The sequence below is a fragment of the Rana temporaria genome, chromosome 2, assembly GCF_905171775.1.
Source record: "Rana temporaria chromosome 2, aRanTem1.1, whole genome shotgun sequence".
NCBI classification, from domain to species: domain Eukaryota; kingdom Metazoa; phylum Chordata; class Amphibia; order Anura; family Ranidae; genus Rana; species Rana temporaria.
The window spans coordinates 312,633,296-312,655,479 of record NC_053490.1 but is presented as its reverse complement, the minus strand read 5'-3'; positions in this window follow the sequence as shown (position 1 = coordinate 312,655,479).

Below are 22,184 nucleotides of genomic sequence, written 5' to 3'. Positions count from 1 at the left end.
GCCGGTGCCGGGATATTCTTCGTGGAGAAAAAAGATCACACCCTCAGGCCCTGTGTGGATTACCGGGAACTCAATAAAATCACCATCAAGAATCGCTACCCCCTACCTCTCATCCCCGAACTTTTTCAAAGATTCCGTACTGCACGAGTCTTTACGAAACTCGATCTTCGAGGTGCCTACAACCTTGTGCGCATCCGGGAAGGGGACGAATGGAAGACTGCCTTTAGAACCCGTTTTGGACACTTCGAATATCTCGTTATGCCTTTCGGCCTATGTAATGCCCCGGCGACGTTTCAACATTTCGTGAACAACATCTTTAGAGAGTTCCTAGATTACTTTGTTATTGTTTACTTAGATGACATTCTTATTTTTTCTGCTACCTTGGAATTACACAGAACCCATGTCCGGAAGGTACTAGCCACATTAAGGTTGCACGGGCTCTACGCAAAAGCGGAAAAGTGCGAATTTGAAAAATCTTCCATACAGTTCCTGGGTCTAATCATTTCCACGTCCGGAGTCTCCATGGATCCTCAGAAAGTGTCCGCTATTTTGGAATGGTCAGCCCCTACTGATAAGAAGGGCATCCAAAGGTTCATCGGGTTTGCAAACTTCTATAGGAGGTTTATTAAAGACTTTTCTGGCATCATTGCCCCCATTACCCAGCAGACCCGCCAGCATACCCGTTTTCAGTGGACCCAGGAGGCCCAGGAGGCCTTTAGTAAACTAAAGACTCTGTTCACCTCAGCTCCCATCTTACGACACCCGGATCCAACGCTACCTTATGTCCTCGAGGTCGACGCATCAGAAGTTGCCGTAGGGGCCGTCCTGTCTCAACGACAGGGCCCTAAAGCTTTGTTACACCCAATAGCCTTTTTCTCCCGAAAATTGAGCCAGCCGGAAAAGAACTATGACGTGGGGGACCGGGAGTTACTGGCAATAAAAACTGCTTTAGAGGAGTGGCGGTATCTCCTGGAAGGTGCTGCTCATCCCGTCATGGTATTCACAGACCATAAGAATCTCGAGTACCTCAGATCTGCCAAGAGATTAAGACCACGGCAAGCCAGATGGGCTTTATTCTTTTCAAGATTTAATTTTCATCTTACCTATCGCCCGGGGTCCAAGAATGGTAAAGCAGATGCCCTTTCACGCATGTTCCCAGAAACTCCAGAGACTGTCGTTCCTAGCACCATCCTGTCCCCCCAGAATTTTTTGTTGATTCAGCCCGACCTAAAGTCAGCTCTGAAACAAGCTTCTGCTCAATGTCCTGAATCCGAGAGTTCTGCATTCAGAAAACAAGAAGGGCTCCTGTGGCACGGAAATAAGATTTTTGTACCTGAGGGAGCCAGACTTCAGCTTCTCAAGACCCTTCATGAACACCAGCTTGCGGGTCATTTTGGGGTCCATAAGACTTCTGAGTTGATTCAGCGATCCTATTGGTGGCCGGACCTGAGGAAGGATTGCAAGGACTTTGTAAGTTCCTGTACAGTTTGTGCCAGAAGTAAAGGAAGCCGCACGCAAGCCTGGGGTCTGTTAAGACCGCTACCTGTCCCTGACCATCCATGGAAAGCGATATCTATGGATTTCATAGTGGAATTACCCCCCTCTGAAGGGTTTACCACGATCCTGGTGGTGGTCGACCGGCTAACGAAGATGGCCCATTTTTTGCCGTTATTAGGGACCCCCTCGGCCATGGACACGGCACATACATTTATCAAGGAGATTGTGAGATTGCATGGCCTGCCCAGTAGTATTGTATCCGACAGAGGGGTGCAATTTACCTCAAGATTTTGGAAGGCTCTCTGTAAAGCCTTGAACATCGAAATCTGCTTGTCATCCGCTTATCATCCACAAAGTAATGGCCAAACTGAGAGAACCAATCAAACACTAGAGCAATATCTCCGCTGTTTTTCCACCGCCTCTCAGGACAATTGGGTAGCCCTACTTCCATGTGCCGAATTTGCATACAATAATTCGGTACACTCCACCACTAACCAGTCTCCATTTTGGGCAAATTACGGCTTTCATCCGTCCTTTTTGCCCAATACCGTTCCTGAAGCAACGGTGCCTGCCGTACAAGACAGATTAACCTTTCTCCAAGACAATTTACAGATTCTTCAAGAAACTATGCAAAGATCCCAGGAGGACTATAAAAAATACTATGACAGAAAGAGGAAGGAGAGTCCGACTTTGGAAGTAGGAGACAAGGTTTGGCTCTCCACTTTGAACCTTAAACTGTCCTGCCCATCCCGGAAACTGGGTCCTAGGTTCATTGGTCCTTTCGAAATTAAGAAAAAAATTAATCCTGTGGCCTTCGAATTATCCCTGCCAAATACCTACAAGATTCATCCAGTCTTTCACGTCTCACTTCTCAAACCAACCATTACCGGTTCCTTTCCTGGAAGAGAAGATCCACCTCCGCCTCCAGTTACAGTGGGTGAGGACACAGAATTCGAAGTGGAAGCCATTTTGGATAGTCGAAAGAGAGGTAGACAAATTCAATATTTAGTAAAATGGAAGGGCTATTCTCTCGAGGAAAGCTCTTGGGAACCTGCAAAGGATGTTCATGCCCCTAAACTGTTGGCTGAATTCTTCAGGAAATATCCAGAGAAGCAAGTACGTCTGGGCATCCGGAGGCTGCCCCTGAGGGGGGGGCACTGTCAGGGAACCAACCGTGGAAGAGCTGTCAGACGTGCTCTTCACGGACCAGCAAGCGCAGTGCGCATGCGCGCGCAAATGCGCGCAACGCGCATGCGCGCGCAAACGGGCAACAACTCTGCAAATCCTGTATTCTTCACTGCGCATGCAAGTGCGCCAGTACGCACGCAATGCGGGCGGGACTCCTGGCGTCAGTGCCCTATTTAAAGACTTGCTGCAGCAGTTACCAACTGCTGCATGATCGTTAGCCTGTGTGTGTTCCTGAGCCCTTGTTCCTGTGTTCCTGTTTACCCGTTGACGACCCGGCTTGCCTGACCTGACTTCTCCAGTGTATGACCCCGGCTTGTCTTTCGGATTACCCTTATCCTGTTCCTGCCTGATTGTTCCAGTATATGACCTCGGCTTGCCTTCTGACCAACTCCAACTACATCCTGCTTCCTGTGCATGACTTCCGGCTTGGCTCCTGACTCCGCCCCTGGGTTTCCCGACGTACCTACCTCATCTGGTGCTTCCGTGGTACCCCTGCCTAACTACGTATCCTGGTGGATAGCTGAGCTTCTACACCTTCTCAGCAAGTCGCAGCTGGCAACCCCTGCATCTCCGGGCACAGCACCCCCTGTCTCACCTCCAGGGGGCGTTCTGCACTCAGTCGCAAGGGAAGCCCTCTCAGCACTTCGGCCTCTGGTAAGGTACGTGACACGTCTGTATGGTGTCATCTATACTGGCCTCATTGTAGCCCTTTTCCAAAAACCTTTCAACAAAAGGGCTTGTTGATGGTAATCAGCCAGTGTTGTACAGTTCTGCCTAATTCTTTGGAACTGTCCTTTGGGAATGGCTTTAAGCCATTGCGAGTGGTGACAGCTGGTAAGAGGGATATAGGCATTCCGATCCGTTTCCTTGAAGTATGTGGTGGTCATCACAGAACCATCCTTCACTATGATGTTGAGATCCAGAAAATGGATCTGCGATTTGCTTGCCTCATGCCTCAAGAAAATACCCCTGTCATTATTATTTAGAGATTTGCTAGGCTTGGAGCGAATTTAGCTCCCATAGCCACTCCACATCTCTGTAAATAAAAATTTCCCCCAAACCAAAAGTAGTTATGGCTAGTGGCAAAAATTAACAAATTAATAATACAATCTTTCTGAATCACTGATAATGTAGTGTCCAATTGTAGATAAAAACAAACTGCTTCCATACCATGGGTATGGGAAATAATCGTATACAGAGAATTAACATCTGCCGTAGCCAGAAAAAACCCTTCTCTCCAACCACAGTCAGCCAAAACATTGATGACTTGTGTCGTGTCACGTAAATAGGAGGGAGTGTTGATGACAAGTGGTTGTAGAAATTCATCTATATATCTGCCTATGCGTGCAGTTACGGAGTCTATACCGCTAATGATCGGGCGACCAGGTGGATTGGTCGTACTTTTGTGCACCTTAGGTAGATAATAGATCACAGGAATTCTAGGTGACGAAGGTACAAGTGAGCCTTCTCTTTTTTGTTGAGGATACCCAAGGAAAAACCCTCATTAATCAAGGCCTTAAGCTCCTTTTTAAATTTAACGGTAGGGTTATTTGCTAATTGGCTGTAAGTAGTAGTATCTGATAAGAGCCTATTCATCTCTACCAGATAGTCGCTTTTGTCTAATATCACAACGTGGGCGTATCACTAGATCATTACGCGCACAGATCTGTTTTAGGTTACTCTGAAATTCATAATTATTCCAGAATCTAGGGACTTTGAGGTCCACTATATCTTTCAATACCAACTCTTTCAAAGTTTGAACAGAGGAGGCAGTAAAGGTGGGTTAAACAAAGATGCATTAGATAACTTGGTATGTCGGGTAGGGGCCAGAGTTTCAATGTTAATTGATGTACTGGGTAGTACCACAGAACAGCATTCAGCTGATTGTACACTAGAGGGAGCCATAATCTGGCTACTGCTTCCTATAGGGTTAAGAATGAAATGACTTTTAATATTTAATCTCCGAATAAATTTGTGAGCATCAATGAACATCTCAAACTTATTCAAGGTGCGGGGAGGTGCAAATTTGAGACCCTGACTCAAAACGGACTGCTCACCTAATGACAGCTGAGCAGTACTCAAATTAAACACACCACTAATGTTTACTGTTTCCTTTTTTTTTTACCTGACCTGCCTCCCCCCTCTGATGCCTCTCTTTCGTCGTAAGCCCTTTTGGGTCTGGTGTTGGCCCCGGGAAAAAAACGAGGTGGCTCATTTCTCCCAAAATTGGAAGGCGAGTTATGCTCTTGTCTATATCTCATAGAATGGCCTATATATTGACTAGGGTGTCTCGAGATGACAGGCTCATTATCAAGTCTTTCCCTTTGATGGTGCATAAGGGGGGTGAATCTGTTATGTGTAGAAATCCGATTGCCCCTGGGGGTGTGTCCAGGGGGCTGATTGTTATAAAAATCTCTAGGGTCATCCTAGGATTCGCGTTGCTATATAAGGGCACCGTGATGATGCAAGACCAGCAGCCTATCCCAGACGACGTCCTTTGATGACGAAACGCATAGGTGTGGCCTTGCTGAGTGGAACATCATCACGCCCTGAATACGGAGATACGCAACCACAGAGCCTAGCAGGCAGGAGAGGATCAGAGGAGACGCCGCATTTCCTCCATACTCACATGTACCGCGCCATTTTATCAACTTAATTGTAAGTGCAACTTTATCTTTCTATTAAACCCGCTTTCAAATGGTATCACGCTATGGGATCTTCCTTTGTTTCTCATTCCATGAGATTTTGAAACATCAACTTACCTTTTGGAGCGAGTGTATTCTGGAATTGTTGCCTCATCACACATGCTTGGAGCCAGTCTATTCTGGAAGACTTTAACCACTTGCTGCCCGCCAATGACAAATTGACGTCGGTAAAGTGGCTGTAGAATCCTGACTGGACGTCATATGACGTCCTCAGGATTCTGAGCCGATGCGCGCCCCCGGGGGCGTGCATCGCGGCGATCGTTGTTGCAGGGTGTCAGTCTGACACCCCGCAACACCGATTAAGGTAAAGAGTCTCTCACGGAGACTCTTTACCACATGATCAGCCGTGTCCAATCACGGCTGATCACGATGTAAATAGGAAAAGCCGGCTTTTCCTCACTCGCGTCTGTCAGACGTGAGTAGAGGAGAGCCGATCAGCTGCTCCTGTGACAGGGAGGGGGTTTGTGCTGATCGATTATCAGCACAGCCCACCCGAGGATGCTCACTGAACCACCAGGGATGCCCACTGGACCACCAGGGATGGCCACTAGACCACCAGGAATTAAAAAAAAAAAGTATGCCACCCTAGACCACCAGAGATGGGGAGGACACAAAAAATGGATGCCAATCAGTGCCGCAATGGATGCCAATCAGTGCCCACAATGGGCATCACTGATTGGCAGGCATTGTTTGGCACTGATTGGCATCCATTAGTACAACACATATGATAGTGCCCATCTATGCCCATCCGTGCCACCTATCAGTGCCCATCCATGCCGCCTATCAGTGCCCATCCATGCCACCTATCAGTACCCATCCATGCCGCCTATCCATGCCCATCCGTGCTGCCTATCCGTGTCCAGCCGTGCCACCTATCTGTGCCCATCTGTGCCACCTATCCGTGCCCATCCATGCCGCCTATCCAAGCCCATCCATGCCGCTTATCTGTGCCACCTATCAGTGCCCATCCGTGCCGCCCATCAGTGCCGCATATTAGTGCCCATCAATGCCACCACATCAGTGCCACCTCATCGGTGCCCATCAGTGCCGCCTTATCAGTGCCCGTCAGTGCAGTACCATCAGTGCCCATCAGTGAAGGAGAAAACGTACTTATTTACAATGTTTTATAACAGAAACAAAAAAAAACGTTTTTTTCAAAATTTTCGGTAATTTTTTTATTAAAAATAAATATCCCAGAGATGATCAAATACCACCAAAAGAAAGCTCTATTTGTGGGTACAAAATGATAAAAATTTAGTTTGGGTACAGTGTAGCATGACCGCGCAATTGTGTTTCAAAGTGCAACAGCGCTGAAAGCTAAAAATTGGTCTGGGCAGGAAGGTGTATAAGTGCCCTGTATGGAAGTGGTTAAACATCCCTGTGCGTAATTAGACCGCTGTAATGACGGTCATCCATATGTGGTAAGGAGACTACATCTTACGATTTGCTTGTCCTTTTGGTGGAAGAAGATTATCTTTCTACTCACTTCATTTTGATGCAAATCACAATCTATGGACTTTTTTCTATTCACTTTATTTTGATGTGAATCACAGTTTATGAAATCTCATATTCCTAGTTTGGAACTTCTATGTCACAGTTGTTTGTTGTTCAAATTTTTTACTAATACTTTGGATATTCATTTGGTTATGTCATTGCTCACCCAGCGTTGTACCTTATTTTTATATAAAGAAAAACTGCAGCTGAAAGCAGGATCAGTGATCTAGAAGACAAGCTCCCTCCCCTGGTTAGGGAAACAAAAGCTAACAACAGAATGATTAAAACGGTCGACATGCGGGCTGGCGATCTCGAAAATAGAATGAGACGTAACAATGTGCTTATTATAGGTCTCCTGGAGAAGGTGGAGGGTAGAGACCCCACAGAATTTGTGGAGCAGTGGCTAACTGACATATTTGGAAGAAAGCCTTCACCACCTTGTATGCTATTGAAAGGACGCATAGAGTCCCACTGCGGTCCCTTCCACCCGGCCATCTGCCAAGACCTATGCTGGCCCGGCTCCTGCATTACAGGGACAGGGAGATTATTTTGCGACTGGTCCGGGAAAAGCAGAACATTCAGTTTAATGGAGTGCTGCTCTCCTTTTACCCTGACTTTTCATCGGATGTGCAGAATCGCAGGGATTCGCTTTACTGAAGTGAAAATGCGTTTACAAAAATTGCAGGCCCCATACGCTATGCTATACCCAGCTAGGCCCTGGATGACAGCATGGGGGGCAATACATTTTTTTTGAAAATGCTTTAGATCGGATGCATCAGTTTGGCTGGACGACAATGAGAATGCTTTCCTCCGGGTTAGAAGGCAGGCTGCCGAGGAAGTCTGAACCTGTTATTTCTACCTTGTAATTCACCTTGGAGCCCGGCTGGGATTCCCCACAATGCAATACCTATGTGCCTACACGAGGAGACAGGAACATATCTAACTTTTGTCCTAAAAGAGCTTTTTTCCGGCCAAAAAAGTTTTACACCAAGTGGAATGCTTTATTCCTTTTTTCTACCCATCAGTATGATAGTAATTTGGTCCCTGTTGGGCCCTATTTAGTGTACGAAGCAGGAGACCTGTTGTCCTCCCACAGTTTGGAAGGTGCCAGCTACTGCAACAGATGATGTCCATTGGGCCCAATGGCCTGAGCCTGGGGACAGTGACTGGCAGCCTAGGGGTTGTGGTCAGCCTAGCCGCAATCAATGGGCTAATTTTCATGAGATTGTAGTGGCACGCCATGTTTCTGTTTTTTTTTTATATATATATTTCTTCAGAGCATTACCTTCTTTACAGGACAGTTCACCAGAGTTGACAATTGTTTCGATGCATCTTCTAGTTGATTTGAGGTGGGACAGTGTGCTTCTAGCATACCCTGGTATTGCTATGCAAATAGATCTTAAATTGCCAAGGTTCCGGTGATATCATGGAATGTTAGGGGGATACATGACTCCTTGAATCGCACAATGGTATTTACCTCCCTTCGCAAATACTTGCCTGCTATTTGCGCGCTGCAAGAGATCCACCTGACACTTCATTCGGTTTCATGTTTAAAGTTGTTGTGGATGGGGTGGCCATATCACTCCACTCACACCTCTTATTCGAGGGGTGTGAGCGTACTGATACATAGCTCCTTAGACTACCAGGAGTTAGAGTGTGCACTCGATGCAGAGGGGAGATATATAATACTACTGTGTCGTATATATACCTTGAAATGTATTCTTGCTTTTGTATATATTCCACCTCCATACAATCACCAGGTGCTCAAGACAGTGTTAGAATACCAGTTAGGTCACCCAGACATTCCCATTTACATCATGGGAGAATTCAACTGTTTCTTGGGTCTCCAATTATGTTGAAGTCGCCTTTCGATAAGAAGCCTTCCTTTTCGGATTTGGGTAACCGTCTTGTATAGTCGTTTGTGGAATAGCAGTTGTTGCTTGTTTGGTCCATACACGTTGACCAGTGGGTAGGTGACTTGGTTAATGTCGCATATGAGAATCAGGAAACGTCCTTGGGGGTCTGTTACGGATTGGTGTAGCTTAAATTGTAGTGAGTTCCGTTTGGCCGCGAGGACTCAATTTTTCTTCTTTTGGCCTGAGGCTAAAAAAACAAGGTCATAGTTTTTCAGGGTGAACTTGGGGGTTTTAGCGGATGCAAAGTGGGTCTCCTGCACCAAGAGGATATCAGTTATTTGACTGGTGGCCTCCCTGAGAGGTGCAGATCTTTTTTGTGGGGAGTTCAGGCCTCTGGCGTTAATGGAAACTATTTTGAACGCCATTTTGAGAGGGTGAAGGTAGGATAGAATGTCCCCAGGTGAGGGTGGTAATGGGTAGGTTTAGGGTGATTTGGTATGCTGTCTCTCTGTTGTGTGGGCAGAATGAGATCGTGCTTGTCCAATGAAGGAGGGGTCCGGGAATAGTTTGGTTGGATGGTGGGTAGGTGTCGGCTGGTGCCGGGTTCAGGTGTGAGGTCTGGGTTAAAAAAGGTGAGCCCTTAACCAATTTGGCTCAATGTGCAGAAACTTCTGCAAACAATCGGTGGGGGATAGTGGTCCTCTGTCAAATACCAAGGACAGGGATCACTAAACAGGCAGGCAGGTAGGTATCAGAGGGGAGCACTGCAGTTTCACAGCCATTTGGTGGGTGTAGAGAAGAAGATGGGTTATGATTTTCAGACATCAGGAGTAGCTCCTCCGGTTTCCATGTGCGTTGGAAGTTGATCAGAAGGGTTTGGCATTTCTTTTGGGATTATATGCCAGTCCCGTAAGAGTTTAAGACCTGAAGAGAGAGTTTGCACTGTGTGGGTTTTGTTCTGGTACGTAACAAGCAGTTTAGTGGGGAAGCCCCATTTATATGGTATTTTATGGGTTTGAAGCGCTTTGGTAATAGTCGCCAGCTGCCAGCGATTTTCCATAGTTGCTTTGGATAAATCAGCATACAAAGCAATATTGGTGAAAGGATCAGGAAGTCTTGCCGCACGATTAGCCGCATACATGACTCTGTCCTTGACCGTAAAAAAGTGGATACAGGCTAAAACATCTCTGGGAGTGGAGAGAGGAAGGTGAGAGGGTTTGGGGTGTCTGTGTGCTCTGTCAATCTCCATGTCACGGGCTGTTAGGTCAGGGTACGAGGGTCTGTATCAGGGATTGTAAGAATTGTATCAGATCTGGTTGTTGGACCGACTCCGGAATATTGCGAAATTTAATATTATTGCACCCGGAGCGGTACTCTAGGTCTGCGAGCTTCAGATTAATTAATTGGAGTTCATCCATATGGTCTGCAAAGCCATCAACAAGCTCATTCTTTGCAAAGAGTAGGTCTCCCATTTTTGTTTCTATATGGGAGATGGTCTGGTCATGCTGGTACACAGTGGTTGACAGTGAGGAGACAGCAGTGGATAAATTACTGTATAGAGTTTGCCTCAGAGAGAGCAGCATGCTCTTCATGGTGTTTTCAGACAGTGGCTGGTCTGAAGCAGGGAAGGCATCCAGCACTGATGATTGCTGTGGCAGGGGGAGAGAGAACAGACATGGAGCTGTGACAGGCAGAGGGTGCTGTGGCTCCTCCGTTCTAAGGCCCCGTACACACGACCGGATCTATCCGCTGGAACTGGTCCGCCGGACCAGTTCCAGCGGACCGATCCGGTCGTGTGTAGGCCTGAGCGGACAATTGTCCGGTGGATCTGACAGTTTCCAGCGGACCAGAATTGGTTAGCATGCTAACCAATCTGTCCGCTGGAAATGTATCCGTCGGATGTGTTCGGTCGTCTGTACAGACTCACCGGACACGTCCGACCGACCGCCATCCCCCGCATGCGTTGTACTGAATCGACGCATGCGTGGAAGCTTTAAACTACAAGGCCACCCATGTCGCCACGTCATTTTCGCGGCCACGCCCCGCGTATTGTTTACGCGCGGATTTCTGTCTGATGGTGTGTACAACCATCAGATAGAAATCCGGCAGCCGGACGCAGCGGATCTGTCCGCTGGAAACGGTCCGCCGGACCGTTTTCAGCGGATAGATCCGGTCGTGTGTACAAGGCCTAAGACTCGATTTAGCAGGGCTGAACATTGTGGGCAAGTTGGGAGGAGAGCACTCACCCTGTCGGTCTGGAGAGCGAAGGAATCCCAGAGAGGTTGTGTGAGTTTGACAGGCATGTGAGGGGGAGAGCTGCGCCGACATTCCGCGGCCGCCGCCGGCTGCTTACCAGGTCTGCCGAGGGATAGTAATCTGTGAGCCGCCTGGGGAGAGAAGCGTTCTTCTTTTCAGCATGGTCCGCTGGCTTCACAGGGTGATTAAGCTGTCAGGTGGGTAGTTTTTCCTTCTCTAGAGCCGCTGTGATTGTCGCTCTGGTCGTTTTAACTGCGGAGCTATGGATCTAGTCAGCCATCCGCACGAGCCATCAAGCCACGCCCCCCTTCAACTGTTTCTTGGACCCCCACACTGGATAAACACCCACCAATGAGCATGTTGCATGGCTCGTATCGCACACCTTTGAAAAAACTGATTGAGGAAGTGGGCTGGACTGACCCCTGGCGTAATAGACACCCAGGAGACAGAAATAATTTTCCTAAATCATATATGTCTCTATCCCTAATAGATCTTAGTATTTGGTCAGTCACGGCCTCCCGATATGTATCAGAGATCACATACGCTGTCCGAAGCATATCTGATCACTCGCCAGTGATTACCACTCTAGAGGTGAGACTCATCTTATCTATGACCAAGGCCTCTTGGAAACTGAATGCCTTCTGGCTTAATTTATTTTGATCCCATGCACAGATAGCGACCAAAATTGGGGAATTGTAGCAGGTACAAGGGGATCAAGTTGGATTGGAGAGCAGGTGGGAGGCCTTTAAGGCATTTATCTGAGGCAAGTTTATTAGGGAGATCCATGAGATTAAACAGGCTACTGATGCCCAAAGGGAGGAGTTAGAGCAACTGGAGGCAAAGTTTATATCTGATTCCACAGAGAAACACAAAGACTCTTGGCTGGCTGCCAGCGAGGCACTCAGCCGCTGTGCTACCTTCGCGGCAGAACGGAAACACTTTTTTAACAAACTGGCTTACTATGAGGAGGGGGAGCAAACCAGTCGCCTGCTAGCTAAAATTGCCCACTTACAACAGAAATCACAGTCTATTAGTGCACTTAGAATCCAGGCAAGTGTAGTGACTAATGCTCCTGATATTATTATACTCAAATTGGTCTCATATTATTCTACTTTTTTACCAGTCTGAATAGACTTACTCTGCAAGTTCTCTGCAGACTTACCTTGAGGCAGTAGACCTCCCCACATTATCTGATGCTGCTAGGACTCAGCTGGATGCTCCTCTTACCTTGGAGGAGCTTCAGGAGGTGATTGGACTGTTCCCTAACTCTAAAGCACCAAAGGAGGATGGTATTCCAATTGAAGTATACAAGCAATATTCTGGTGATATACTACCCAAACTAATGACAGTGTTTCAAGAGGCTAAGGAGAACAAAAGCCCCCCCCTAAAGCTATTATAGTGCTGCTATTGAAATCAGGCAAGGACCCATTGGACCCATGTTTCTATAGACCCATATCCCTCTTACAGCCCGATGTGAAGATTCTAGCAAAGGTCCTGGGAGTGCGCTTGAATGGGGTGATGTCCACTATTATACACTCTGATCAGGCAGGGTTTGTGCCCTAAAAATCTACGGCAGGAAAACTTGCATAGGCTTTCCCTTAACATGCAGTTAGAGGCCGATAATAAGGGGGACAGGGCGCTACTATCCTTGGACGCTCACAAGGCACTCGACAGTATTGAATGGATGTACTTGTGGGCCACTTAGAGAAAATTTGGGTTCGGGGAGGACTTTATCTCCTGGGTTCACTTGTTATACCACGCCCCCAAGACTGCCATCAGAGAGGCGGGTAGAGTGTCCCAAAACTTTAGTTTGCATAGGGGCACTAGACAAGGATGTCCCTTGTCCCCACTTCTGTTTGCCCTGGCCATTGAGCCCCTAGCGGCTCTCATCCGCACTAACACTGATATGCGAGGCTTCCAATATGGGGAGCTGCAGGATAAGTTAATGTTATATACGGATGACACAATGCTACTATTAGGGGATACCAATAAGTCATTGAATGAAGCTATGAGGTTGGTACACACCTATTATTCTGGGATGTAGTGAACTAGAATAAATCCTCACTCATGTTCCTTGATGCGCGCACAGACCAGCAACTGCTAACGCTTCTTGATATCCCAGTGTCTAAGACCATTAAATATCTAGGTATACAGGTCACCCCTGACCCTTTGGATTATCTTAGACTGAATCTCACTCCTCTGTTAAATTTGTCTGGGTTAAGTCAGGACACCAATTTTCCCAACACACGCTATTCAGCCTGAGGACTAGAGGAGGACTAGGCCCACCAAACCTTATCTGGTAATACCAAGCTGCAAGACTAGCTCAACTATACACAGTATACTCTAGGGTAGCCAAACTGGACTGAGTCGACATTGAAAAACAGGCTGTTCCTTTATACACCCAAGACTACATTTTATGGTGCCCATACTCAAATCGCCTCCCTATCCCATCCCCCTCACTTTCCCACTCTATAGCCCTATGGGATAAGCTCAAATGGTCTCCATCTCTGGTATCGGTTAGCTTTCCCCTGGCTCACCTATTCCATAGTACAGACTTTGGCCCGGGGGTGGAAATGAAGGCCTTCAAGTGGTGGCTGGATAAAGGGATGCACCAAATTGGACACTTTTTCACCTCAGCGGGCCCCATCTCGCTTACCTACTGTATTAGCAAACTGGACCTTCCTGACTCTGAGCGTTTCAGATTTGTGCAAATCTCACATTTTCTTCACTCTATCTGGTTGACTAAACCTGACCCACCTCAATAAACACTCAATGAACAGTAGTGTGGTCATGCCTTGGAGCAGAGGGTAGGTATATCCATAATTTTCTTGTCACTTGCTCAAACCCAGTAAAAATCTGCCTGCATGCTAGCTTGAGAAACTGACTTTCAAGAACAATGAGACCTGGCTGTATGACATAGGGCCATCTCAAGATATTATAAAGGTATCCTCAATACTTCCCTAATGGAAGTCAGCCTGAAAGCCCTTACCAGTTGGTACATGACTCCATCAAGACACTCCAGTATCTTCCCTTTAGTGTCCCCGCTATATTTCCAAGGGTGCCAGATGACGGGAGCTATGTTGCACGTTTGGTGGGACTGTACTAAAATCAGAAGTTTTTGCAACAAAATCTTCCAAATAATATCCAAAGTAACTGGGTTCTTGATTCCTAAGTCTCCTACAACAACCCTCTTGGATTTCCTTATACCGAAAGTTCCAAAATACTCTCAAAAGCTTATATACTTCATACTCCTAGGCACCAAGCTTTCCATAGCTAAAGCCTGGAAACACCCCAAGGTTTCCATTCAGGCAGCCAATCGTAATATCTCCTGGATCATTTCACAGAAGAAACTGATGAACGCCTTGCTGGACACCTCTAAACAGTTCTAGGAGACTTGAGAACCCTGGCTGAGCCCCTTCTTTCCTGATTCTTTACTTCCTTCTTACTTCTTTCAGTAATTTTTTCATGTTTAATAAGTGAAACTTTAGTAGGTCATTAATCTGTACAGGTATCAACTGCAATGTGTGTAAATATGCATCAACTACTCTACGGTATGTATCTGTATATATATGACATTTTTATTCTTTCAGACCTTATTTCTTGTCTTTCCACTCTTCACCTTTCCAGGTTCTCTACCCCGTGTTGCAGTTTTGCTTACATTCTACGATGACAATACTTGTCCCATGAGATGTATATACTTCTTTATTGTGCAAAACAGAATATTAGTAAAGGATTTTTTTTCCTTTTCTTTATATACATGCTGGTAAATCCTCAGAGGACAAGGCCAGAAGACCTGTTCACCCCATTAGTCCTAAACCAATGTTATACTACATTTACCAGCTAATTAATACCCCGGAAACAGACCTATTGAGCTAGTTATACCCATTAAGTGAATCTCTATTGATGTTATCTTTTTATATCTCATGTCATCGCATTATGTTTTGTTATTTTTATGGAAAATAACAAAAATCTTTCAAAGTAGATTGTAAGCTCCTTGAGGGCAGGAACTGATGTGAATGTACAATATAAGTGTAAAGCGCTGCTTAAATTGACGACACTATATAAGTACCTGTAATAAAGAAATAGGATGCCTGAGATGGTTTTGTCTTAATCTGTCTTTTTTTTTTTTTTTTGCTCTTATTAAGTTGTTTTTACTAATGATACCAATTGTTAATATGCTATTTGCTGTAACTCCTAGATCTGATTCATGAATCACTGACTGGAAAATGTACCAAATAGTTATATGTAAAGAAAAAATGCTTGATTTATGTAGCAACTTCTACATAGGTGCTAGGTTAGAAACATTTTGTTACTGGCTCACTGTAATCAACTGAGCTGCATGTGATTGTTTTGGTCTGTTCTGTGTTTTACTGGCTGCAGGGTTGACTGCTTTCTCCTGTCTGTCTGCAGAGGTCCTATAAGATAGTGGGCTGGGAGAGTCAAATCAGCAGCTGAATATTTATGCAGCCCTGTCCAATCTCTGGTAAGAGGTTCCCAGATTGTGGCTGGGTAGGAGCATAAATACACTATGACTGAGAGAACAGGGGTAGTTGTCCTAGAGGAGAAGATCCCAGCCTGGAAGGCTGCTGCCCTTATGGGCAGGCTGATATGTGTCTGATATTCATCAAGTTGCTAGCTAGACTAGCTGTGGGGCCTTTTCTGATGAAAGTTACTGGATCTGACTCAGGAATTTTCATCTGAGATCAACTGAATGCAAATCTAAATGGTAAGAGGGCTCTCGGGTTAGAAAGCACCTTTCAGCACTGAAGCACTTTTTGATTTTTATGCGTACTGAGCACCATATCCAGCACTTGGATGGACTCTTTACTCTTTACTATTACATTTTTATTATGGAAATATGAATTGATATGTTTGGTATTTGCCTATCATGCATTCATTTTTCAATTTATGCCCCTTTTAATGCGATTTTGCACATTATATGAAATATTGTCAAAATTTTGCATATCATTTATTTATATATGAATTGTTTACCTTTTGTTGTGTATGAGGTTTAGAGACAGCACACTTTTTTATTTAGTTAAGTTGTTTTGGATTTGGTATTCAAGATATTAATAGATGCAGCAGTTTCCCTTTGGTTTCGGAATTGGCTGACCATGAATGAGGTCTGAACTTTATATACATTATTGCAGGAGCCAACTCCTAGCATGAAAAAATTTGTTTCACTTTAAAAAGTGAACCCCAGGGCACCCGTATCTTGCAAATACTGGTTTTAGTGAACATTTCACTTGCAATGTCACTTGTATTCTGGAATCATTGGTAATATGGAATAATGTTTTCAATTGACATAATAGCAATACAATTATATTCCATGAGACTGGCTTGATAGCCCAAAAAAGTGCTTGCAAATTTCTCTTTAAATACTCTTAAAATTCAAAATGAATAGTTTTTTTGCAAACAAATTTGTGAAACAAAATAAAATGGAATTATATATATATATATATATATATATATATATATATATATATATATGTATATATATATATATATATATATATATATATGTATATATATATATATATATATATATATATATATATATATATATATATATATCTCTCTCTCTATATATATATATATATATATATATATATATATATATATATATATTGCATCACAGATTTGTTGTACAACAATGCACATTTTACATATATATCATAAATATTCATTTTAGATACGTTTTACGAAAGGAAACATAGTAAGTGGCTCTATAGTAAGTATACATAACACACTTTCTCAAGTAAATATACATACAAATGGCTAATAAGTGTAGCGCTACCCCCAGAGGAGCCGCTGGTTAGATTTGGGATCTACTCTCATTAACTGTTCCACCCCCTTTAACTGGCTCGAACCCTCCCTTGGCACACCAGATAAATGCAGGAGTATTGTAGCCCCTACTTGGCTGAGGCCACAATAGCACACATAAACATGCAATGGTAATTCAATTATATCGTTATCTTTTCCTGTTAGCGACTCCCAAAAGTAAACACACGCCACACAGTTGTATATATTCAAACCAAAAGAACAGCTTTACTTTGTGTATGGTAAAGAGGATAAAAGAGGTTTGAACAACACATTAATGATAACAGGTATTAACATACAATGACTCTGCAAGGGCCCTTGTGAGAATCAGCAATTTAAAGAAAGACAATCTAAATAAAAAGGGTGATGTGGTTAAGTGTACACAGCTATAGGCAATCTTTGCTAGCGGGCTCCCCCTAGTGGGCAGTCCCGCAGAACAGTTAATGTAGAACTCTTTGCCAGGCCTGGCTCAAACAGCTTCCACGTGTCTCTCAAGAACAAAGTTTATGTTGCAGCCGTTGGTGCACTTTTAAATTTGTAATCCAAAAGGGTTAAAGAAAGAATAAACTAAGTCAAACAGGATATGACGAACACCGACGCTGATGAGCTGATCTCTAATCAGCATCAGTCAGTTCTGCGGGTATAACTCTTAACTTGTTAGGCCTCTCTGGTTCAGTCAGAGTTCAAACATATGGCTCCAGTCTACGGAGTGACACTAAGCTATCAGCTGAAAATGGGTTTGGGGTTTTGGACATATGCCCTCTCACCCGACAGGCCCGATCCGCCTGAGTCCTTCACAAGATGCGCCGATCGGTCACTGCTCCGCAACACACAATATCCAGTATCAGGCTCTCCACTGTTTCTGTCGGCAGCTGGCGGGCTTCTCCGGTCTCCTGGAAAACGAGCTGGACACTCTAAGGCCCCGTACACACCATAGAATCCATCCGCTGAAAAATCCCAGCAGATGGGTTTCAGCGGATAGATCCTATGGTGTGTACACGCCAGCGGATCTGTTTCCGCGGATATTTCTCCCCTGGGATGGATTCCAGCAGATCGAATATTTGCTGACATGCCAAGCAAATCCATCTGCTGGAATCCATCCCAACGGATGGATCCGCTGGTCTGTATAGACTCACCGGATCCATCCGTCCGAAGGGATCCCCCGCATGCGTCGTAATGATTCGACGCATGCGTGGAATTCCTTATATGACAGCGTCGCGCACATCGCCGCGTCATAATCGCGGCGACGGCGCGACACGTCATCGCCAGAGGATTTCGGCGCGGATTTCAATGCGATGGTGTGTACACTCCATCGCATGAAAATCCGCCGAAATCCTCGAGAGGATTTATCCGCGGAAACGGTCCGCTGGACCGTATTCGCGGATAAATTCTCTTGTGTGTATGGGGCCTTAGTCTTGCTTCCCTCTGGATGGTTGGCCTTCCGGTGGATCCAGGCCCAGGTTTCAGGTCTAGCAGCATGGCTGTGCTGTTCTCCACAGCTCCACAGAGGAGAAGATGCAGGTCCTGAGAGAGAGAAGTCAGCTCCTCCCTGTCCTTAAGTAACCTCCCCCATAAGTCTGTGTGGAGGTGTCATGTGCTCCAAGAACGCTGGGCATTGTGGGAAGTGTAGTCTGTCCCTACTAAGTGTCAATGGAGTCCATATCTCCCATGATGCATAACTCCCACAATGCATAACTTTTAAAGACATATCAACTTCTATATACAGACGTGGCTGGAGCTCCGATGGGGATTCAGGCTATCAATAGTCCCTAATAGGATGACCCCGCTACACACTCCCCCCACTCAAAGTCTTTGGTCCCCAAAGAGGACAACAGAATGTATCCTGATACATGCTTTGCAAATACAAGTGGAGAAAATTGTTAGGTTATGCAAGGCAACAAACACTGTGCATTATTTCTGACATTACTCAAAGCTAGACAACTCATCTTCTGACATAAAGTAAACAGGGGATCCTCCCACCAATTGTTAGGTAAGGGCAAGCTACTCTATCCACTGCTTACTAACACTGAGGTGGTTTGTTCGGATGTGGGCTGTCCTCCACCAAATTTGCGGTGGGAGGACTAGGTAAAGTATTGGATCGTTTAGAGGTAATGACGGCTTTTTCAGAGCATTTCCCCAATTGATCATAAGTTAGTCTCTTTGGTGGGTGAATGATCCTTCTTTCCCTCTGTTCTTTGGGCATTACAGGTTCAGAAAGAACAGGGTCAGCTTCACTTTCCTTAGGGTCAGCATTGTCCTCTGTATTCGACACAATAGATTCCACATCTCCTGAATCATTTAAGTCTCTATCAGGCAGGCTTGAGGCCTCTATGAAACCTTCTGCGGAATATAAGTCAGCATCCTCCTCCAACTCTTCAGCAAGCACATTTTGAGGTCCAAATTCAGGAGCCTCTGGCCGAAGTGTCCCACTATTTGCCACTTCAGATGAGGGCAGGAACGAAGTACTAGGCTCTGGTTGTTGAGAGGACCATAACCATTCTGACCCTATCCATTCATCTGTGGACTCTTCATCTTCCAAATCTGGATGTGTCATTTGGGATCTAGTAAATGGCCCAGATGATCTGGAAGTTGAGGGTAGGTACAGAGGATCAGATGCAGGAGGTATTCAGACAGCTTCAGTGAGGGGCAATAAGTGTTTCCTGTGCCAAGTCATTAAAGGACCCACACTTCCTTCCGGTCTGATCTGGTATACAGGAAGGTCAGGCAACTGTTTACATACAACATATGGCTGAGACTTTCAGCGGTCAGCCAATTTGTGTTTGCCTGGGATGCCCAGATTTCTTAGTAAAACTTGGTCTCCTGGCTGTAGGTCTTGAATCCTGACTTTCACGTCAAAGTTCCTTCTATTCCTCTGTTCCCGTTTATCTGAGCTAGCATGAGCCTTCTCATAAGCTGTCTTTAGACTTCTCCTCAGTCGGTCCACATAACCCTTATGGGAAGTTGCGGATGTATGATTCAGGGATACTCCAAAAGCTAAGTTCACAGGTAGTCGGGCTTCTCGTCCAAACATTAAACGGTAGGGTGAGTATCCAGTTGCATCGTTCATAGTGCAATTATATGCGTGTACAATGGCAGCCACCTGCTTGCTCCAGTGTTGCTTCTTCTCTGAGCTCAATGTTCCCAGCATATTCAGAATAGTCCTGTTAAATTGTTCAGGCTGGGCATCCCCTTGAGGATGATAGGGAGTGGTTCTGGTTTTGTCTATGTTCAGTAGGGATGAGCTTCGAGTTCGAGTCGAACTCATGTTCGACTCGAACATTGCCTGTTCACCTGTTCGGCGAACAACGAACAATTAGGGGCGTTCGCGGCAAATTCGAAAAGCCACGGAACACCCTGTTAAAGTCTATGGGAGAAATCTAAAGTGTTAACTTTAAAGGTTTAATATGCAATTTATTGTCCTAAAAAGTGTTTGGGGACCTGGGTCCTGTCCCAGGAAACATGTATCAATGCAAAAAAAAGTTTTAAAAACAGACATTTTTTCAGGAGCAGTGAATTTAATAATGCTAAAAGTGAAACAATAAAAGTGTAATATTACTTTAAATTTCGTACCTAGGGGGGTGTAAAGTCAGCATGTGAAAAAGCACATATTTCCCGTACATAGAACTGTCCCTGCACAAAGTGTAATTTCTGAAAGAAAAAAAGGCATTTAAAACCGGCTTTGCGGCTCTAATGAATTGTCGTCTCTGGCAATTCAGAGATGATTCATTCATAAAAAATAAAAATAAAAAAGCTGGGGGTCCCCCCAAATTCCATTAACAGGCCCTTCAGGTCTGATATGGATATTAAGGGGAACCCCGCCGTCAATTTAAAAAGAAAAATGACGTGGGGTTCCCCCCAAATATCCATACCAGACCCTTCAGGTCTGGTGTGGATTTTAAGGGGAACTCCACCCCAAATTAAAAAAAAAATGGCGTGGAGTTCCCCCAAAAATCCACACCAGACCCTTATCCGAGCACGTTAAACTGGCCAGCCGCAGAAAAGAGGGGGGGACAGAGTGCGGCCCCCCCCCTCTCCTGAACCGCACCAGGCCACATGCCCTCAACATGGGGAGGATGTCCCCATGTTGATGGGGACAAGGGCCTCATCCCCACAACCCTTGCCCAGTGGTTGTGGGGGTCTGCGGGCGGGGGGCTTATCAGAATCTGGAAGACCCCTTTAACAAAAGGTACTCCCAGATCCTGCCCCCCCCCCCTATGTGAATTGGTAATGGGGTACACTGTACCTCTACCATTTCACGAAGGAAGTGTAAATGGTTAAAAAAAACACACAGACACCGTAGAAAAAAAATCCTTTATTAATAAAAAAAAAAATCCAGCGATGTGAATCCACTCTCGGCCCGGCCCCCGCTCCAACGTTGTGTTCTATCCAGCGATGGACGAGGGTGCGTCAGAGGGGGCGGGGTCACGTGACGGGTAATTGCCAGAGCCGACAATTCATTAGAGCCGCAAAGCCGGTTTTAAATGCCTTTTTTCCTTTCAGAAATGACACTTTGTGCAGGGACAGTTCTATGTACGGGAAACATGCGCTTTTTCACATGCTGACTTTACACCCCCCCTAGGTACGAAATTTAAAGTAATATTACACTTTTATTGTTTCACTTTTAGCATTATTAAATTCACTGCTCCTGAAAAAACGGCCGTTTTTAAAACTTTTTTTGCATTGATACATGTTTCCTGGGACAGGACCCAGGTCCCCAAAACACTTTTTAGGACAATAACTTGCATATTAGCCTTTAAAATTAACACTTTAGATTTCAAATGTTCGAGTCCCATAGACTTTAACGGGGTTCTAAAGTTCACACGAACATTTGGTGTGTTCGCAAGTTCTGATGCAAACCGAACAGGGGGTGTTCGGCTCATCCTTAATGTTCAGCAAATCCAACAGCTTCTGTATTAGTCTGCTTTCAAAGTCTCTCCCCTGATCAGAATGGATACGTTGTGGTAATCCATAATGTACAAAGAATTTTTCCACCAGTACTTTGGCTACTGTCGAGGCCTTCTGATCCTTAGTTGGATATGCTTGAGCATACCTAGTGAAATGGTCAGTCACTACTAGGACATTTCCTACTCCACTCAAATCAGGCTCCAGGCAGAGAAAATCTATGCACACCAGCTCCAATGGACCCTGACTTTGAAGATTGCCCATTTGGGCAGCTTGACGGGGTAAAGTTTTCCTTTGGATACACCAAATGCAAGAATGGCAATATCCTTCAACTTCAGCCCTCATGCCAGGCCAGTAAAACCTGTCTCTAACAAACTGGAAGGTCCTTTCGGGGCCTAGGTGGCCATTCTGGTCATGAAGTGCAGCTAGGACGGTCTCTCAGTGTTTACTGGGCAGGAACATCTGC